The 19,583-nt window shown below is 48.8% G+C and overlaps 1 protein-coding gene across 1 annotated transcript in view; it reads right to left on the bottom strand.

Annotated features, from left to right (window-relative positions):
• The window catches only part of TRRAP (transformation/transcription domain associated protein), an 885,394-nt gene that overhangs the window by 316,086 nt on the left and 549,725 nt on the right, over positions 1-19,583 (bottom strand). The window lies entirely within an intron of this gene.

Below are 19,583 nucleotides of genomic sequence, written 5' to 3'. Positions count from 1 at the left end.
ACTACCCACCATCACTGACCAAAAAAGCCGCCAAACGCTTTAAACACAACTTCCTTAGGTCACACCCTGAAACTCCCTTTGTTGACACCCACTTCTCACCGGTCAATGGATCCCTGAACACTGATATCATCTTCCACACCACACGCAGAGCTCAATGGAGAAAAGCGTTCCTCATCCTACTCACCGTTTCCTCTACCAGAAAATCCCCTCATAGCCTAACTCTCTCCATCACACCATCCCTAGTCTTTCCAGGCAGAGCCACCATCACTATTTACAATAACGGGATTGTCCTAGCACAAGCTACAGACAGGAACCTGGAACTGCTAGACAACTTGTTCCCCACTTTCAAAGAACACCTCTCCAATCCACGGACCAACACTCATATCTCCTCCAGTCCCACCAACCATGACCTCACAGCCACACACTCCTCATTCAGGGGCACACCTACCACCCCTGACCTCCCATCCCCCACCCACAACCCCACTATCCCAATTCAGCTCTCAAGCACAGACACAGATCGCTCCCCCTCATACACCACTCACACCACCGCCCCTTCTACCAACTCGCGGACCTCCACACATACCTTCAACACTCCTATCACACCTACAGCGAGCATTAACACCCCGCTCACCGCTGACAGCACAGCTCCCACCCTTAACACACCAAAATTAGTCCAGCACCAGAATAACACGCACCCTGACAAATCCCCCCCTTTATCCCCCCCCATTCTCAGTCCCCATTACCCTCTAACCAACTACGCAGAACATACCTCCTCTCTTAATTTAACTCCCCCTCCCCTCAACAGGATCATCTCCAATGCCGCTTCCCCTCCTACTCTCAGCCCCCACTATCCTCCCTACACCCCCACCACGGCTATCAGTCTCACAGACTACACCCTGACCCCCCCGCCTACCACCAATGCCCTCATTCATACCACCAACGTCCTCCCTACCTCATCCACACCCCTCCCGCCCAAAACCTCTCGCCTCCCTAACTCCATCCCGCACACCAACACAACGCAGACCTGCTCGTACACCAGCCCTCTCTCCCACCTGCACACGAATTCCCTTGTCAGCCAATCACTCCTGACTGCCACCTCCACCCCCACCACCTCCCCCACGATGGAATACATCATGGCCACCCTCACTCAGATCAAAGAAGACATACACACCATCAAAGAACTACTCTCTACACACCCTATACACCTCTCACCCACCTCAACCTTCCCTCCCAACTTGTCCCCTACTGCGCTGGCTGACTCCCGCACTCAACACGCCCCACACCGGGCGTCAATCCCTGCTCATAGGCGCAGCAACTGCCCTCGGCCCCCGCATCACCCCCGCAACGTCTCACGCAACTACACCTCCCCGCCCAACCTGTCCCCCACCCTTCCGACTAACTCTCTCACTCAGCTATCCCCCAATCTGACCTCAATCCCAGGTCGTAATCGCAACAACCGCCCTCGCCGCACCCACAACTCTTCTTCTGACCTCTACACACTCACCCTTCTCCGCTCCTATGACCCAGCCCCCCAAAATAACACAATCACCCCACACCTCAACATTCCCACGATACACTCAAATCCCCTTAGACCGCCCACACTAAACAGCAGATTTTCCATCCCCAATAACCTTCGAAAAGTCCCTCTCTCTCTAGAACCATCTACCACCCTCAACACACCCCGTCTCAAATGCACTCTTCTCAACTGCAGATCAGCCAAGAAACATTCTGCCGCCATTGCTGACCTCCTCTTATCGCGGGACCTTGACCTAATCATCTTGACTGAAACCTGGCTAACTGAATCTTCTACACCTATAATGGACATCTTGGTTCCTCCCGACTACCACATTATCAGGCTCGACAGAACAGGCAAAATAGGTAGTGGAATTGCATGCATCTACAGGAACAACCTCTCTGTTCAGAAAGTCAATTCCACCTCCCTACCATCCCCAACATCCTGGGAATACATATGCCTTGACATTATTAGTGAGGGCAAACCGATATGCTCGCTTCACAGCATTTACCACCCACCCAGGGACAACTTCACCTTTTCCCAAGAAATAATGGAGTTGATCTCAACTAATTCCGGACGGCAACTCACCCAAATATACCTTGGTGACTTCAACCTCCACTGGAACGATCACAACGACGCAGTGGTAAATAGTCTTAAAAATGTCCTCGATGCCCTTAGCCTCACCCAAATATGCAACAGCCCGACCCACGAGAAAGGTTCTACCCTCGACCTGATCATCTCCAAAGAGGATTCTATCCAACTCGAGTCCATCCAACCCTGTGACTGGTCAGATCATCATATTGTCACATTTTTTTATCAATGAAAAAATCAAAGTTAACCCGGCTCAACTCTCCAAGCCCAAAGTCTGGAAAAGAGACTCGAAAAAGCTCAACCCAGGCTCTTTGCCCCCTAACAGTTGCAACCTCCTACTGCCACCGACAGGCGCTACAGACGTCCAAACTCTGACTGACCACTATCTCAACGCTATGTCCTCTATAATTAATGAGGCTGCACCCATGGAGCTGAAAAGAGTCTCTACTAAAATCTCAAAACCATGGTACGACGGGAGTCTCAATGAGGATAGACGAGACATGCGAATGGCAGAGCGTACCTGGAGATCAGCTCCCTCTGACATGCACCTAAAAGAGCTGAAGAAAAAGAGAAACGCCTATTTCAGGAAAATAAAACGCTCAAAATCAGACTTCTTCAGCCTCCAACTCGACCAAGCAAAAAACCGCCCGAGAAAACTGTTTGAGCTAATCAGAACACAATCCAAGGAACAACCCCAACCGCTCAACACTAGGCATGAGGCACCCTCCTGTGAAGACTTCGCTGCTTTCTTTATCCAAAAAACTGACAAAATAAAAAGCGATCTCCTCATTGACGCAAGCCTCTACTCCAAACCACAATGCCTATCACCCACTGAACCAAAAAACAATGCTACATGGTCAACCTTCGGCACATACTCGGAAGAAGAAATTGGCAAACTGCTCAGCACCCTGAAACCATCCAATCACCTCACGGACCCCCTTCCTGCCTCCGCAGTAAAAGACTTTACCCCTTTGCTTCTCCCTCTCTGGACCAAAATTATCAACAGCTCTCTCCAACAAGGAAGCATACCTGACTCCCTCAAAGTTGGTCAGGTCACACCTCTACTAAAGAAACCTACAGCCGACCCCTCTGATCTCAACAATTACCGTCCCATCACCAATATTCCTACTCTCGCCAAACTGTTGGAAAAATGCGCACAACTACAATTGACTAAACACATTGAGCAATTTGATCTCCTCAACAGCCACCAGTCAGGCTTCAGAGCAGGACACAGCACAGAAACTGCTATGACTCACATAATTGATGACGCACTTCAAATGCTAGACCAAAACGACACCTGCCTCCTCATCCTTCTAGATCTCTCTTCAGCATTCGACACCGTTAAACATGAGAATCTACTAGAACTACTAAACACAAGAATGGGTTTATCTGGAACTGTTCTCAAGTGGTTCACGTCCTTTCTTCACAACAGGTCGCAGAAATTCAAGAGCAACAACCTGATGTCCTCGCCAATACCTGTAACGCTAGGCGTCCCCCAAGGATCCTCTCTATCCCCAACTTTGTTCAACCTAGTCATGGAACCTCTCACCTCCTTGCTACATGCATCCAACGTAAACTTTCACATGTACGCCGATGACACTCAGCTATATCTCAAGCTACAATCCCCCAAAGACATCTTGCGTCTGAACTCAACGATCAGAAGCACCCAATCTTGGCTGGCTGATAACCACCTCAAACTCAACGCTATGAAGACTGAGTTCCTTCTGATCTCACCTCCCACGAAAATATCCACCACACAAACATGGCTTAAGCACCTAACAGCACTCAATGTCCAACCGACCATAGTGGATTCAGCAAAATCCTTAGGCATAACACTTGACACCAACCTCAACATGCAGCAACATATCAGCAAGGCAACAAAGGGAGCGAACTTCCAGATCAATACTCTGAGGAAACTTAAACCCTACCTCCCAGCCAAAGACTTCCAAACAGCAGTACAAGCTCTAGTCATCCCACGTATTGAATACGGCAGCACCGCCCTCTGCGGACTCCCCCTTACTACTACCGCACCACTAAGAGCTTCTCTGAATGCTGCAGCGAGACTCATCACTGGGTCAAAAAAGCACGCCCATATTACCCCTGACTTGAAATCCCTGAATTGGCTGCCTTTTGAAGCCAGAATACATCTGAAAATCGCCTGCATGACACACAAGGCGGTACACCTAAACTCACCCGGCTACCTCGCTCAGAAACTGACAATCTCTGGGGGAATTAGAAACACGAGAGGCACAAACAATCTTCTGCTGAAACCTCGAAGATTCAGGAAGGAAAAAACATACAAGCGCTCCTTCTCAGGATTGGCGCCTAGGATTTGGAACTCACTCCCTCCCGAAACCAGGCTTATCTCTTCCACTACACTCTTTAAAAAAGAAGTAAAAGCTATCCTCATGGCTAAATACACTTGATCTATTATCTCGAACTCTGTTAACACCCTGCACCGATCTGTACTACATGCTTGACCCATTTACTTTTCTGTATGAGTTGTCTTATTACTCACGTGATGGGCTTTGCAGCCACCTATCTGTACTGTATGATCTATTGATTTACTGTTTAACTATGTTCCCTCATGTACCCTTCTATGTAAAGCGCTCTGATATCTGTGAAGATCTTGTTCGCGCTATATAAAACTTTGAAAATTAAATTAAAAAAAATCCTTCATCTTTGCAGTTGACGACTCTGTTCCAAACTTTGGCCTCAACTTCGGAGCCAGACTTAGTGGAGTTACCAACACCAGATTTAGCCCTAGGTCCATCTTTAGACAAAGAGCATTCTGATCTGGTTCTGGCTTTCTCAGCCCATGGAGCTGACCGTGCTCCGATTGCGGCCTTTAACCAGGCGATATTGGAATTCTTTGGAAGGAACTTCATTATGCCTCTCAGGACCCCAAGGAAGCTTTAGGGCCACCAACTGGGGGCAACAGATCCAAACCCAGCGCTGATTGACCACACTGAGGCTCTCAATGCTGCCGTTCTATTGTCAGCCAAACTGAACCCTTTGAACAAGTCCTTGCTGGTTGCAGTACCTTCTTTCACAGCACACTTAAAAAAACTTTTCAAACACTAAGGTCATTATCATAGGGTCCATACACATGTCACAGCAGTTATTGGAGCAGAGTATGTTAATGACTTTGCTCCAAACGGAGCACTTTGGAAGGCTTGTGGAGCTCTTGGCTTCACATCACATTCAAATGCTGACCATAGTATATTATGATGAAAGCAATTAAGCAAACCGTGTTTTCCACCCTGACCCCTATTGGGAAGGATGATGGTGACTACTTGGCCCTGCAGAATGCAACAAGCATGGACACCTCTGCGATGATGTTCCTCGACTACCCTTCAGGCCCATCAGCTGAGGAAGTTGTCTCATTCACGGTAGTTCAGCACAAGGAGGTCCTCAAGCTGCCATTCTCTGTGGAAGAGAACCAGACAAACCTGCTCAAAGAAATCTTTCAACCTGCTCCTTCAACAGTTGAACCACTTCACTCCTTCAATGAGGCACTGAGGTGCCCAATCTTGAAGGAATGGAAAAAAACAGTTCCAACCGTATCCTTCAGACAGAGAAAACTCAGAAGAACAAGTTAATGACGTCAATAACATTATTTTCTGGTGGATATTCTTATCTAACTGCAGATTCCTCACTTTTAGAACTTCCCCAGACACCGTACTGGACCTGGAGATAGACTATATTGATATACAAGTCAGGTAGCAATCTTGGGGTAAACAGTAACACCCTGAATGAGGCAACTTCCTCGGTGGATTGGCCTTAAGGGCAGCCGAGAACCATCATTGTAGAAGTATACATGCTATTTTCACTTCACAGGGTCAAGTAGTCACCAGCATCCATCTCAATAGGTGTCAGTGTGGAGAACATGGTTTGCCTTATTGCTTTTATAATACTATTTTATGGTCAGCATTAGAATGGGGTGTTTAACCAAATTATTCCACAAGTCTTCCAAAAAAAAACCAGTTTGGAGCAAAGTCCTGTTAGGACCCTGCTCCAATAACTGATGTGCCATGAATATGGACCTTATGATAGTGAGCTTAGTCTTTGAAAAGGTTTTTAAAGAGAGCAATGAAAGAAGGTACTGCAACCGGCAAGGCCTTATTCAGAGCGTTCAGTTTGGCTGGCAAAAGATCCACGACGTTGAGAGCTTCAGTGTGGTCAACCAGCGCTTTGGATGTGTTGCCCCCGGTTGGTGGCCTTGAGACTTCCTTGGGCCTCGAGAATGGGGCAGCATCTTTGACCAAGACCGGCCCTTATGTGCCTTTCTAACGGTGTTCAGCGATGAGAGCTTGGCTTCGGGCTCCAGGGTGGGATTTTGATTCATCCTGGTGCAGTACCCAAAAATGTTTAGACTTGTGTGACCAATCCAGGCACCAGAAACAAACATGAAGGGGTTCTGTCACAGACACAGACATATTTTTCCAAAAGTCCCTGCAGGATTTAAATCCTGGTGTCTGTGAAGGGGACATATCCTTTGCACACTGTGCGGAAATTGGGACAAAAGATCCTGTCAGACCAGGATCTGCATCTGAGGGCATGGTAAGAAAGCATCGGACGTTAGTGCGCAGGTGTGGTAGTTATATGTGGCTCCACTCCATCACCTCTAGGTAGGTACAATGCCTATGCTGAGCTGCATGGAGCCACTTAGCAGCACACACGAACACTGCTATGAAAATTTTCAAGCCCTTGTACGGTGCCGGGAAATGTTTCAAAGAAGAGCCTGGATACTGTCAAGGGTGACAAGCAGTGCTCTACAAATCCACATTACATTACATAAATATCTATTAGAAATCAGCCAAGATCTACTTCTGTGAGGTAATGTTCAGCCCTGTTGGACTTGGCCCTTATTGCAGGGACATCCCTGAACTTTTTGCCTTCTTCCTCTATTTTTTCTGACCTGTTGTTGGCTGCTTTTTTGACTCTGGGCACTTTACCACTGCTGATCACTGCTAAAGTGCACATGCTCTCCCTATTGTAAATTAATGTATGAATTAGTGATTCCATAATTTATTTTATTTATTTAATTTATTTAAAAGGTTTTATATAGCGCTGGCTAGACCCGGGGGTATCAGAGCGCTTTACATGGGTATCAGACAATAAATTGCAAGTTACAGCTTTACAAAGGTTACACAGTTATTAGAGCATGGCAATTTTAGTTACAAGTAAGGTTGAGACAAACAAAAAGGAACATATAGGTAGGGAAAAAAGCTGGCAAGGGGAGACATTCAAGGGAGTGGGGGGGGTAAGAGTAGGGGAAGTAGACAGAGAGTGGAGGAGGGAAAGAGGAGGGGAGGGTTAGAGACACGGCTTGGCAAGAGGAGGGGGAGGGTGACAGGGACACAAACCGGTAGGCGAGTCAAAGCTACACCCAAAGTCCAGAAGCTGTGATCCCAGGGGGAGTGGTATCATTTCCCCATCTCTGTTGCGAGAGGCTCTTGCAGTGGACTCTCTCAGAGGGGTCTCTGAGACTCCAAGGCCTACATTACTGGATCCTTCCCCAAAAAGGGGAGAGGGAGTGCTTTGGCAAGGGGTGCCATACAATACCTCAATTGTGAGTGGCTCCCTTGGCGCTATGGACTCTCTCAGCGGGTATGCTGAGACTCCAGCGTATATATCTTGGATCTTTCCCCAAAAAGGGGAGAAGGAGTGCTTAGTCAAAGGGCACAAAAGGACAGGGGGCTAAGCGGTGAAGCGGGCAAGGGGAAAGATTCAGGTGAGAGGGGATAGGAGCAAGGAAGTAGACAAGGAACGAAAGAATGCTGAATAGGAACAGATAGATAGGAGACAAGGAAAAAGCAGTCACAGAAATACGATGGGGGGGGGGGGTGGGCAAGACAGGGAGATGGGGAGAAAACTGTGCCCAAAGTCTGGCTGGGTAGGTGACGGTCAGGGGATGAACCAAGGCCGATCTCCTCAATAGCTGAACAGAGCCGCTCCACTGGGCGTCAGATATAGTGCTCAGACTCTGCTGTCAGGATGGGGATCAGGAGTATGCTCAGAGATTGTCATTGTGTGTTGAATAGGTAGTGGCCACTACCACCCCTCGTTCACCTTAGCTCCATTGCTGCCTCTTTGGTCATTTTACTCTTGTATTCAAAGGCCAAGCCGAAGGGGAACGACCAGCTATAGCAGATGTATTCATCTCTCAGCTTGGCGGTGATGGGCCTCAGGAGTTGTCGTCGTGCGAGGGTGGCAGGCGCCAAATCATTTGAATATGGAGCACTTGAAGTTCTGGAAGGAGATGTCTACCTTCTTCTTCTCTGCACTCGCCATGCTAGGTACACTGGATGAGGAGGGGTGTAGAGACCGCTGTCAGCCGGCCCACGTCGGTCTCCAGGGATGTAGAGGGTGCAGAGAGTATCACCCCCTGCTCAGTGGACGCTAGCGAGCAAGCCCCATCAGGCCAGATCCCATCCACCCTCTCCGAAGGTCCCAGGAGGTCGGGGCGCTCAGAGGACCCACCAGCGACAGGGAGGTCAGTTACTGGAGGCCCCTCCACATCTGGGTCCGTCAAACTCCCAGTCGCACAAGTGACAGTCGGCTGGAGAAGACCTCAAGCAGGCTGGTTGGTTTACTTGTCGGACCCTAGTACAGTGCACTGAGTGTGCCCAGGGCTTGTGAACCAAATGCTGCTAGTGGGCTTGCAGCACTGGTTGTGCCACCCACAGAAGCAGCATGTAAAAGTGTGTCTAAGGCCTGCCATTGCAGAGCCTGTGTGCAGTCTGGTACTGCCATTCCAACTGGGCAAGTGCACCCACTTGCCAGTCCCTAAACCTTCCCTTTTCTTCATATCAGACACCCCTATGGTAGGCCCAAGGGCAGGGTGCATTGTAAGTATAAGGTAGGACATGCCCTGGTGTGTGTGTGGCATGTCCTAATAGGCTACCTGTTCTCCATAGGCCAGAATGAGCAGTTAGATTATTTCATTCTTATATTCCTGACTCGGGGTACATGGTATAAATTCGAGTTTAGTATGCCTGAACTCAGAATGATAAAATACATCTTTTAGTGAAGTTGATTTTAACATTCTGTGTTTGAAAATACCACTTTTAGAAAGTAGGTATTTTCTTGTCTAACTATCCAGGACTGCCTCTGCTAGGTTGTGTATTCCTTGTCTGGAGTTTGAGTGACAGGGCTGGGGGATTCCAGGAGACAGGGTGGGTCCGCCCAGTGGTGAATAGAGAGATCTGCATTGTTAGACCTGTCAGCCCTAGGGTGGTCTTTCCCTATTTTCTTCACCCTTGCCTCATTTGTCCCACCTTCTTTTTGTTGGCCCTTAGGTCTCCGGGCACCTTTTTATGGCTAATCCATGTTAGGGTGCAGGTGCTCTCTACTTTAAACATGGCTGCCACTGGCCCCTGCTACTGCAGCGTGATCTTTTAGTGTTGCACCCTAGTTGCCAGGAGCTGGCTGGGTCCCCATACATTGTTGCAATGCCAGCCTGCCATCCCCTGTCCATAGGTAGAGTGGGGAAGCTCCTGGAACCTTCCAGAAGAAAGGCGGAGCTTATTTTTGCCACCTTAGAGAGTGGTCACCTGACCTGGGCATACTTAAGCAAGGGAGGGAACTTTTTCTAGTCAGTTGGGGCATCACTGGCCTGGGGGACCCACGCAGGAGATTTAGGCGGGAGGGCCTAGTCAGGAACTTATGCCACTGGGAGTGACAGGATTTAGGTGCTGCCTCTTAAGCTGAGTGAGGTATCCTAGACAAGCCCCCTGATCTGGCCCATCGGTAGGGAACCCCAGGGTCCATCAACAGTGACCTGAGGAGAACTCATCCAGCCTCCAACTCAAGCCCCCCCCCCGCTTCAAGAAACCATCACCTAAGGGCGCAGAACCATCCAAGCGCAGAGAAGACTACTTGCCCTTAACCAGAGACTGCTGGGGGATCGACCAGGTACTGGACTGTGTTGTCTTGCGCACTCCCTGCCTCCATCTGGGCCAATTCTGTCCTGCCTACCTCCCCCTTCTTACTGAATTGCTATGCTCTCCATCCTACTGGCATTCCTGACTGAAACGCCTGGGAACCGCTGTAATCCGACCCCCCCTGCCAAGCGCTGAGTCATAGACTGTCTGCACTGTCTAGCGCTCTTACTCTGGGTCTGGCCGAGCTGCTGGGAGTGCCCCTCATCGTGCGTAAATAGCGCTGTCCTCATCTGACTGAACTGACCCCCAGCGCTAGGCTTCTGTAAGGAGTGCTGAGAGCCCTGACTTCCAAAGAAAGGAGAAAGAACTTTGTGTGCTTCATTTTCAACTTGTGAAGGATCTCCAAGAGCTTGGAACAGAACTTGCCTACTGCTAAAGTCTCAGGGACAAAAGACTTCAAACCCCAGCTCTCCAGAGTTCTTTGGAAGTGCCTGCTGCTGTTTTGGGGCCTTCTGATGGACTGCCTGCGACTCAAGAGGAAAAAGCGTGTCGCCGTCGCAGCAACTCCTAAGGAGGGTGTCGCCGCTGTAGCTGACTAATTGCACCGCATTGAGAGAAGTGTCTCGCAATGAAGAGGAAGCATGTCGCAGCCGCTGCAACTCCGAAGGAGGGTGTCGCCGCTGTAGCTGACGCATTGCACCGCATTGAGAGAAGTGTCTCACAACGAGGAAGAAGTGTGTCGGTGCTGCTGCCGTTGCATCGTGGATGTCGCCACTGTAGCTGTCATATTGCACCGCATCAAGAAAAGCGCCTCGCATCCACAGAGAAGTGCGCTGCCGTTGGAGCTGTTGCCGTCGCATCTTGGATGTCGCCGCTATAGTTGTTGCATTGTGCGGAAGCCTCTTGCTACGTCGGAGTAGAGTGTCGCAGCAGAGGCTGTTGCATCGCTGAACAAGGGTGTTGCCGCTGCAGTTGACGCATCGAACCGAGACTTCTCGCATCATCGGAGAAGCGTGCCGCATCTGGAAGATCTTCACGTCTATTTCTTTGCACCGGAACTTTGCTGCATTTCCATCGCTGCAACATTGTTTGTTGTGGAAGCGCAACGCATCGTAAGGTACATTGACACAAAGTGTTGCATCTTAAGAACAGAACTAAGCTAAAACTACCATCTAAAGTATAGTATTGTGGGTTTTTGTAGTTTATGGTCTTGTGTTAAGTCTATATAAAGAATACTTATTTTTTATATAAAACTTGTCTGGTGTCCATTTGTAGTGTTGTCACTGGGTTACTGTATGTGGTCACAAATGCTTTACACACTGTCTCTGAGATAAGCCTGTCTGCTCGTGCCAAGCTACCAAGGGGGTGAGCAGGGGTTATTTTAGGAGTGTACCCCCTTACCCTGACTAGAGGCAAGGATCCCTATTTGTCACAAGTACCTACCTGTGCCAACTAGAGACCCCCAAATCTAACAAGCCCCAAATCCGGGTAGAGATGGATCACTGAAGAGTTGCATGATGCCTGCTACCAGCATACGAATTATTTGCTGGAAAGAAATCTGAAGTGTCAATCTCAAGGACCTAGTAGAGTCATGACTGCCTTTGAATAGCTCTTGTGCTGATTCTGCCTTTTCTCCGGTGAGAAAGTGCCTCTTTTGACATGGTTAGACCCCATTTTTTGGCTGGAAAATAATGTGGTTTAGATTGTGGTGCACAGCGTGTTTTAGGTCCCCTGTAAAACGAAATAATACCTGGGTACCTAGGGCATTGGGACTGAAAAGGGCCCAAAAGGGACCCTTCACCTAGGTTTGCAGACTACCATTGTAGCTTGCAGACTACCATTGTAGCAAGCAGACAAAACAACAAAGTAAACATGGCACACTGCCTGTGTGCCATGCCAACTAGCAATGCCTAAGGTATAGGAATACCTGCAAAAGCTGATATTCCCCTACAAGCTTGCCGCCTTTGTAATAAGACCCACAGCCTATGCTGCTAGCAGACGTTGGCACCCTCACTTTGGGTGAGAAAACCGGCTGGAGAAGCTTGAAAGATTAGGAGATGCAACCACTTCTGCCAACTCCATCCTTAAGGTGAAGGAGGCGAGATAGTACACCTTTCCGGCCACGCCCTCTTGACGATGGGGCACTCCTCCATGCAGGGCTAGGACTATGCTCCCTCCCACGGGAGGGTGGCATAATTGAAAGTGTAAGCACCCCTGTGTGAGAAAGTGAGTGTCTGTTGCAGTATCCCTCCACTTTTTGCCTGATACCTGATGCACTTTTCCTTGGTGTGCCCTGGGTCCTGCCAATCAGGTACCCAGGGCCTGTGTTCCTTCCCTAAAATCTGTACTGAAGTCTAAACCCAATTGGCATCTCTGGCCACATGTCAGCCCCTAGTAAATGGTACCCAGGGCATTGTGACCAGAGAAGACCCTTAAGGGCTGCAGCACTTATTGTGCCACCCTTAGGGGCCCTGTATCCTGACCCACACACACACTGCCTTTGCAGGCTGAGTGTCCTGGTGCAAAACTAAACGAAGAGTCAACATGGCACACATCCCTGTGTGCCATGCCCACAAACCCACTGCCCTGGCATTCACCAGTCACCCCTCTAGCTGCATGCCCTATGCCAGTGGTGTGGGCACAGGTGCATGAGACCTGTGCCCCTACAGTACTCGGGCCATTCCTGGGCACTGTAAGTGCAGTGATGCCATTAAGAGTATATGGTGCTGGGAGGTTGTCATTACGAACTCCACAGCACCATAATGGCTACACTGAAGGCGGACAATTTTGATATCAAACTTCTCGCACATAAAAAACACACTGATGCCAGTGTGGGATTTAATGTAAAATGCACTACAGAGGGCATCTTAGAGATGCCCCTGAAACCTAACCTACAATCCACGTCTTGTCTGAGAGGCTGCCTAGGCAGCCACACAGCAGACATGCTGCTGGACCCTTGGGTGGAAAGCCCCCGCTCTCCTGGGCCTGCAACAATGCACATCCTGGGACGAGGGGCCAAGCCTCCTCCCCCAGGATGGGCAGGGGAAGCTTCAAAGGCATTCTGCCTTTGTGAGCTTCTCCAGACCACTTGCTGTACTCAGCAACTGGCCCCCACCAGTTCCGACCCCCACTCTGGCGGGAAGACTGGCGGGAAACCCTACGTCAGAAAGGGGGGTGTGCCAGCCTGTGCCAACCCCACCCCTCAGGTGGGAGAGGCGAGGTGACACATGACCCGGGCTTCGGCCATCTTGAAGATGAGGAGCCCTGCCTAATCACAGCTAGGCTCCTGCCCCCCTCCCACAGGAGAGGAGCAGACTAGGAGGTGTACTCACCCCAGGACAGGGACCCATTGGTCCCTGCCCTTGCCCTACCTGTAACGCCCCTAAATTTAGTATTTAGGGGCACCCTGAACCTTCCTTCCTCAGATCCAGATTCCGAAACAAGAAAGAAGAACAAGAAGACCTGCCGTGCAGTTGCTAAGAAGAGGAAGACACCAACTGATTTGGCCCCAGCCCTACCGGCCTCTTGACCCTCAAACCTGCTCAACCTGGCGTCTCCAGTGGTCAGTAACCTCAAAAACCACAGAGGACCTGACTGCCTTGTGACTCTGATTACCTGGGTCTCCCGCGAACCCTGCACACTCTGCACCCGCCAAGCCTGGCCTGTGCTGGAGTGAATCAAGACCCTGAGAACGTTCCCCTGGCAATTCTGACCTGGAATCCAGTGCCCAAGGCCCCTACTCGAAGGCCCAACGACGCCTGCAGCCTCAGGACAAAGGACCCCTCCAACCGCGATCAGCAGGGGGTAAGATTTCCCGACCTCAAAAGACACCCCTGCACCCGGCACCCCACGGCCCCGTGCCCAACTCCTGGGTGTCTACCTATCCTCCAAGATCCCAACTTACCCCTGGAAGTGTTGGTCGCTCCAGACGATCCTCCGTCCCTGAGCCTGCAGCCTTTGTTCCCTTTCCAAGATCTCCATTGAATAACATTGAGCGCCCGACGGCTCAAAAGCACCTTGCACCCAGCCGCCCGAGTGCCTCTGGAAGTACAACCTTTGTCCTATTCTACTTCCCCATTTGCCCTGAGCAAGTAACCAGGAGTCAATCATAACAGGAGCCTCAGGGGGAAAAAAAGGGAAACAGGCAGCCCCCCACTCATATCATTATCTACAAATAGTGGCCTTCCCTTGTGTACTGTGAGGTCGACGACCCCAAGTTAGTTCTGCTTTTTATGCTATCAGGCAGAGGATGCTCATCACCCTTCTCACTGCATGTGCTGATCCCAGTCACTATCTTTACTATTAAATGCTAAAACCCTGTATGTGTGTGTGTGTGTAGCGCACAACTGATCTTATTCCCTCACTACACCTTTCTACTGAGAAAAAGGGGAAGGGGGGGTTGACAGAGCCTCACGGGAGCAACACCCAGGGGAGGATATGACAGGCTGGTACTCGCCTGAATCCCCACTTATCATCATCAGCTACTGTCAACCATAAAAGAAAAGGGGGATAAATAGAGTGCAATGAAACCAAAGAACCAATATGTGTAACACGTGTTAAAGGACCCTGTGTGGTATGACAGATCCCTAAATATTTGAGTTCTGCAGCACCACTGTGTAAAAAGAGCTGAGCTAAACTGGCAACAACACCTTTATTCTGTGCTGTTTGCTCACTCTATTAAAAACAACAACCGACATGTTTCATCACCTACATATACTTTACCGGTGATTTCTTCAGGGTATATTTAGGGTCAGCGTAAGTCTTGCACTTCTAGATTCTCCCTTTATTGTACCAGGTGGCCTCTTTATTATGAGCCTACCCGGCCCCCGTAAGAGAATCTACGCCTGTCGGTCACCACTACACCATTAGTAAGTCCCGTTAACCGCCTAACGGTCGGTCTCGTCGCTGTGCAATGGTCTGGCTCACGCCTCACCATTGCCTCACGCCAGACCATTGCACAGCGACGAGACCGACCGTTAGGCGGTTAACGGGACTCACTAATGGTGTAGTGGTGACCGACAGGCGTAGATTCTTCTACGGGGGCCGGGTAGGCTCATAATAAAGAGGCCACCTGGTACAATAAAGGGAGAATCTAGAAGTGCAAGACTTACGCTGACCCTAAATATACCCTGAAGAAATCACCGGTAGAGTATATGTAGGTGTTGAAACATGTCGGTTGTTGTTTTTAATAGAGTGAGCAAACAGCACAGAATAAAGGTGTAGTTGCCAGTTTAGCTCAGCTCTTTTTACACAGTGGTGCTGCAGAACTCGAATATTTAGGGATCTGTCATACCACACAGGGTCCTTTAACACGTGTTACACATATTGGTTCTTTGGTTTCATTGCACTCTATTTATCCCCCTTTTCTTTTATAGTTGACAGTAGCTGATGATGATAAGTGGGGATTAAGGCGAGTACCAGCCTGTCATATCCTCCCCTGGGTGTTGCTCCCGTGAGGCTCTGTCAACCCCCCCCTTCCCCTTTTTCTCAGTAGAAAGGTGTAGTGAGGGAATAAAATCAGTTGTGGGCTACACACACACACGTACAGGGTTTTAGCATTTAATAGTTTTAATAGTAAAGATAGTGACTGGGATCAGCACATGCAGTGAGAAGGGTGATGAGCATCCTCTGCCTCAAGTAACCAGGAGCCCAGCTCCCACAGCCGCGTAGCCTGCTAGCCAGCAGCCACCAACCACAAACCGAAGGCCCCCCCTGCCTCTTATTGGATAACATTGGGCCTAACTGCCTCTGCACCCGGCTGCCCCAGTGCCGCTGAGGGTGTACCAACTGTACCTACCTGACCCTGGGGAACCCCTGGCTCTATGCCCAGAACCTTAACTCTGCCAGTCAAGTACTTACCTAAAAGCCGATGACTCACTTTTCTTCCATAGGCTAACATTGACCGGTTTCACTTGAAATTTCTTCTAAGTGTGGAGGTTTGAAACTTTAAAATATTCATCTAAAATCAGCCGAATAACGAATCCTGAAGTACTCACCTGTGACCAGGAGAGAAGCCAGTACTGTACCTTTTTAGCCTAGTACTGAATCGCAAAAGTAATCATAACCTTGTTTACTAGTAACCTAAATTTCTTCCATAGGAAACCATTGACTGTTTTTCTGGGAATTTTTTTTAAGTGTCTATTTTTGCAAACTACAAATATTCCTTAAAAATCGTACCAAGCTACCACTTTGGAGAGTAAGGTCAGACCTGACTTTAACCTCTGTTATACCTCTAGGGATATATATACTGGACTTTAGTCCAGTATATATAGAGCCACTTTCTCACACCCTGGTAAGGGGACCTGTGGCCCTACCTGCTTCTCCCCTGAAAACACCCCTAAATTTAGTATTTAGGTGGCTCCCTCAGACTCTGAAACTAGATCTACGACGACCTAAGAAGCCCGGACACCGAGGAGCTGCACTAGAGAATGATCAGTAACTGACTGCACCAGCACAGCCGGCCTGCCTGCTGCCTTTCACCCCTGCAGGCCCAGCGACCTACAAAGCCCTGTGAAGACTGCTTGCCTTTGATAAAGACTCCAAATCTCCTGCGGACTGTCCAAAAAGAAACTACCAAAGAACTCTTCCTGAGGAACAACAAACTCACCAGGTCCACCCTCTGCACCAGACACCCACAGCCTGAGTTCAAGTAGCGCACCGGTCCTGTGAAGGTTCCGCAGCACTTCTTAGCCAGAGTCCACCGTGGGCTGACTCATGCCCGACTCCACCACGACGCCTGCAGCTTCAATCTGAAAACTCCCCCATACCATGACCTGCCCAGTGAGAAGATTTCCGACACCTAAGGAAACGCCAACCCCCTGGGCCTTTGGGATCCTGATCTACGGTTTCCCTATGCCCGCTAGCATCTCTACTTACCTGGGCAGCGGTGAGTTTCCTTTGTCCGGCCTCCAGGCCTCAGCCTGCAGCTCTTCTTCAACCTTGATCTCCACCATTGAATTGAATGCCCAACGCAGAGTGTACACTATGCACCCCGCCGCACTGTGCTGCTGAGGGTGTAAGTTTGGTGCTGCCTTGTGGCCCCCTTGTACTTACCGTAACCCCAGGAAACCGATACCGGACACCGCTTTACTCACCTGTGAGGAGTGCGTCTTCAAGGACCCCCAGTCTCCATTGATTAACATTGGGCCCCGTCCCAAATCTGCTCTCTGCACCCGGCTGCCCCTATGCCGGTGGTGATGGTGCAGTTTTGGTGTCCATCTGAACCTTGCCTGCTGTTTATCTAAAACACTGAAGACTGAAACTGTAAGTCATGTGCTTACCTGTAAAATCGCATTATTGTTTTCCCCCCAGGTTAACTTTTTAAAGTAAAAAGTATTTTTCTTGAAAAACGTACTTACCATAGAAGGTATATCTTGGTCCCAAATTAAAACTTGATCAAAAATTAATTGTCTAAAATTGGTGTGGAACTCCTTTTTGAGTAGTGTGTCATTTATTGATCACTGTGTTTATAACAAATGTCTTGCACTCATCTGTGTTAGGCCTAAGGCTCCTCGCCCACCCTACCATAAATAGAGCACTTATGGTTTGCATTGAGCCCTGTACACATCTCGGGGAATGCCTGGACTTTGTGCACAGGGTAACCACCTAGTGGAATACCATACACAGAGGCAGCTTTCTACATCCTTTAAGAGCCTTGCTCGTGTCTGTTGAATAAGCAAACCACAGAGATGTATCTAAGGGCCAGGCTGGTTGATGACAATATTATTTTCCTGTAAGCATCAATTGTTTTCAATTCCCTATCCGGGGGATTTGTCATAAAATATTAGGACTGACCTAACTTGTTTAGGCCTGCAAAATCACACTATCCGGTGTTAGGAGTTAAATAGCAAAGTCCAGATAGTCAGAAGCCGGCCTATGTCGCCTTACCCATCATCAGTGTCTTGTGGAGCAAGACACTGATGTCAGATCCAGAGCTAAAACGAGAATGGAGTCTGTGTATCGGAGGTATAGAGGCAGAGATCTCAAATTAGAGTTAGGCTGTACAACTACTGGTTGTACTTCAGCAATGTCACAGCACAACATTGGCATGACGTTGGTACCAGGTCTTCTACCAAATCAGGGGGAGTCAGTACTGGTGCGACAGGAACCAGCGTGGACCTTTACACTGCTATAGAAGTCTGTACAAAAATCAGAATGAGCTAGACGGTGGGTCCCTAGGGGTAGATTATGTCATGGCAGACACGCTGAAGGAATCCTGAGACCCATTTGGCTGCAGAATGGTCTTTTTCAAAGCTGCTAATTGCTTTGGATTTGACAACTCCCCAGGAAACTACGGGCATGCTGGACCAACTGCGGAATTGGCGGGAAATCAAAGGGGTGCAAGTTTTATCGCAACATTTTTGTGCCTTCATGTCAACTCTAGCTTTCTCTACTCATGCTTATGCTTGGACTTACTTCTAGCGCGAAGTAGATCGCATGTGGAACTGCCTCACGACCAGAACCAAGCATCGATAAGCGACTTGGGGAGTTAGCAGGACCTATGCTTAGACCACAACCATTCTTGGGTTTGGCAATGTCAAGTTTTGATGCATTAGGGTATACTTATCGCACCTATTGGAGTCAAGCCCAGAGCCTAAACACCAAAGGTAGACTACATGCGGGCCTGTGACCAACATCCATTCCTTGTGGTCTAGGAATGGGTTTAAGCCTGCTGTTTTCAATGGGGACATTGTTCCCTGGCAAACTGACTGAGAATTTCAAAATCGTCATAAGACTGAAAGTTGTGAGGCGGGCTCCAGCATCACGTCAGAAGGCACGGAAAAAGAGGAATGTGGGTAGGGTGGGCACTTACATGCTTCTTCATTCCGAGTCGGTGTGGTGTCACAGCGGCGTCACACCATGCCGCCTAGCAGTGCACAGGACACTGCTAAAAAAAGAAAATCTCCAGGTTCAATCTGGCGCCTGGGGTTAATATAAAGGTAATGAATCTCCAGTCAGAATTATGCATCATAGTTCAAAATGCTGTGTTGAAACTTTCACCCTCCCTTGTTTCGTGAGAGAAAAAAAAGGTTTATTTGGCCACAGGGTAGACAGGGAAGGATTTCCAAGTGAGCAAAGCCTTGTCACAAACAATCATCTCCCATTTTGAATGATTGTATACTTTAAAAGACCAGTAATAACAGCTTTTATGTAAAAGTAAAAAGACCTGAGTAGATAAAAAATGTCACTTATAAATAGTAGTGCCAAATCCTAACTGGGTATTTCTGGGTCCACACCTACTCGCACAGGCCGACTGCCTTCACTGGCCTTTACATCAACAATCTTCGTTTGCATTTAAATTGCTTAAGGTATATAGTTAGCAACAGGTAGTATTCACACAGAATCTAGTGATAAAGAGTCATGTACTTTCCAAAACCTGTTTCAGACACTTTAAAAAGCTAGAGATAAGGCTAATATTGTATGAAATACGAACAATATATTCAGAGTCTGAAAAACCATGTAAATATTCTAATGTTAAACATAATCAGCAGGGTCAGCATAGGTTACACAAACTGTACCTGCCAATGAAGCCCAATATCGTACATGAATATTTTTTTAAACATTGCCGTCACATGCAGTAATCAGTTGGT

The sequence above is a fragment of the Lissotriton helveticus genome, chromosome 10 (genome assembly GCF_964261635.1).
Source record: "Lissotriton helveticus chromosome 10, aLisHel1.1, whole genome shotgun sequence".
Lineage (NCBI taxonomy): Eukaryota > Metazoa > Chordata > Amphibia > Caudata > Salamandridae > Lissotriton > Lissotriton helveticus.
This window is presented reverse-complemented; position numbering and strand designations above follow the sequence as displayed.